This window comes from Arachis ipaensis, chromosome B07 (assembly GCF_000816755.2).
Source record: "Arachis ipaensis cultivar K30076 chromosome B07, Araip1.1, whole genome shotgun sequence".
Classification (NCBI taxonomy): domain Eukaryota; kingdom Viridiplantae; phylum Streptophyta; class Magnoliopsida; order Fabales; family Fabaceae; genus Arachis; species Arachis ipaensis.
Window position 1 is genome coordinate 112,089,972 of NC_029791.2, and position 3,090 is coordinate 112,093,061.

Genomic DNA, 3,090 nt, shown 5'->3' on the forward strand with positions numbered 1-3,090 from the left:
AAAATATTGTTTGACCAATTATTCTAATTTTTTGACTAATTCACTTATAAGATTTTATTTTAAATCGGATCAATTTAATAATAGATTTTTAATTAATTCGGCGGTTCGACCCGGTTCTCGTATCCAATTCCAATGCTGAAGATAAAAATCTCTCGAGAGAACGGATAATTCTGAAACAAAAATGATATTGACACGTTATATATCTTTGTTACGGGAATAAATTATTGGAATCAAGTAACCAGGGGAAGGAGGGGTTTGTTTTGTTTTGTTTTGTTTCATCACTTCACGTCAAACGAGTGTCCTCTTTTTCACTTTGTAGCTTTCCTTTTGTTGTTTAATGCCACCAACCAAACACAGTCTCTAGTTTCGAATCCCTATCAGAAAAAACATATTTCTATTGCTACAATCTAATCTCATCTCATCTCGTCTAGCTAGCAGGCAAAGGATACATCGAACAACGTGATGGGAATTAATTAAAGACTGTTCTGAGTTACGACACTACTTCCTTCTGTTGCTTCTCTTTTCTTCTATATCTTCTTCTTCTCCCTTCTTTCTTTTTTAATCTTATATATTCATCATCAATCATAAAAAATAACATTTTCAAACTTGAATAACCAACATCATGTGTGCTAGCTACAGACGTATGCTCTCTTCTTTGACCCGCTAGTACCTTAGCTTTTACTCGCTAGTCGCTACCATATAATATACAAATAAATAACACACAAAAAAAACCTATTTAGGTCTCTATAGAGCTACCCTTTTGAGTTTTCAACTTTTTTTTTTATCGTATCTTTTAATTAGCCACCACAATGATTAAATTATTGTAAATTTAAATTTTATTTAAAAAAAATTATTAATCAATAAATTACTATATATATATATATAAAACGAAATTCAAATACCTAATACTTTTTTAAAAAGACAAACCATTCAACTAATTTAAATTGATCACGCTTATTTTTTAACGGTGGAGCTGATTGAATTATTGACCCAAAAGGCCATGAATGAATAACACAATGGCAATCTTTTGCACACCTTTCTCACCACCCATTAATTTGTATAATGCAAAGTAGTATTGTGTAACATCTCTTTATTCTACTCATCATTTTAAATTATAATGTGATTCTACTTTAAATGAGATTTAACTTAAATTCTATTTATACGATGATAAAGAGAATAATGAATGAAAAGAATATCCTTCCATCACTACTATTAAAGTGCTAATTAACATAATTAATACCGCGTTTTACCATATTATACAGTCTTATCATGACGATTTCGCATGAACAATAACACACATTTTGCTTTCATTGGTGGGTGGGATGGTGTTTGCATACTAAGCTACAGGCCAGGTTTCATAATTTGAAAGAAAAGAGGAGGTAAAAGACTGAAGAAAGTTGCTTGAAAACCATAGAGTGCAATAAGTAGTGGAGAGTGAGAGGATCCAAATAATTAAAAGAAGAAGCGCATTGGTTTTGTGATAATAAGTGAAAGTAAAAGAGTATGTAGTAGGGACGCAGAAGCAGATAGAGAGGGCCAAAGCAAAACATAAATGGCAAAATGATGACTAATTATTTCGGATAGATACCAAAACTGATTATTTTGATAGTGTTCATGATTCTCATTATTGGAAAAACAAAGCTAATCTGTCCCGGTTCCCCACCCAGCTAGTAATTATTTCTCACTTTACAATTTTCTTTGCTTTTCTCATATTCAATGTGAATATTTTTACATAACAATATCTAGAAAAGGTTCTACTCAACACTCAAATGTAGCTTACTAAAGAAGCTGCATCAATTAACTATAAAGTATAAGCAGTTGTAAGATAACAAAGATATACTGCTATATGCTATATATTATATGTACCAGTAATAATGGGAATTAAATTAGGGTATTAGGATCCAGGGTGGGGTCATAGTTTTGCATCAATATGGAAAAAGTAACACTACTGAATCAACCAGCCACCAATAACACACTTATTATTTGTTACGGTTAAGAATATAAAACTGGACTCCACATGAACTTGTAACAAAAATACTACTTTCCGGGTCTAGCTAAACATACAAGTCATAATTAATTTTGAGTTAAGTAAGAGGTGAAAATTAAATAAGCTAAGGTAGGATATATGGGAGCAGAAAAAGAGGAGGGAAGTAGCAATTAAGTTAACGCGAGCATCATCAGTTTCAAGTCCCGATAATGAAATGAGAAATAGAGAGAGGGATTCTAGTTTGTTTTGCATTGCATTGCACCCTAGAAAAGAAGCTATGTTATGTGATCTAGTTCAGTAGTCTAGTCTTGTACTATTATTATAGTGTGACAATTGATGAAGCAAGAAAGGGACGAAACTCATAACTATGGATAGATAGATAGATGGATGGTATCTGTCTAGCTAGCCAGTAAGTTCTAACAATCATGCTGCTCTATCTTGCATTATCTTTTTTCTTTTTTTCTTTTTGCTTCCTCTTCTTCTTCTTCTTCTTCTTCTTCTATCTTGTTCTGCCTCTGCTGCCGAATATGTGCTTCACAACCTTTTCTCTTATTCGCAGTTACCTTGAATATAATACTAATACGCACCCCTCTCTGACCCGCTTTCGCTGTACTCTTCTACCACTGCACCCATTGCAGCAACAGCAGCGCCTGACATGGAGACAGTACTAATAGTCCTTTTTTTATTTTATTTTTTAAATTTTCATGCATCATCCTTCTGTATCTGTATGCGAGTATTACTAGTCTCGTGATACTTGTTTTGTTTTTTTCTCCCTCAGTATTACATATCCCAACTTATTTATTACCACCACCTTATTCTCTTAGCTTCTTCATGTTACATGCATATTTATGGGAATTGAAATAATTAATAATGAAATTCACGGACATATATATAGAGTAATAGATAGCAGGTTTAATTTTCCTTTCGGGATCTTTCTTTGTTGTTATTAAGCGTAAACGGTCAATATGTTATGTGTCCCGTACTATTCGAACTTAATAAAGTATATATTTTTTTAAATTTATTAAAAATATTCTTTGATTCATTAACATCTAAAGAAGTATTATCAAGACTTTTAATATTTAAAAAATTAATATAAAGTATTA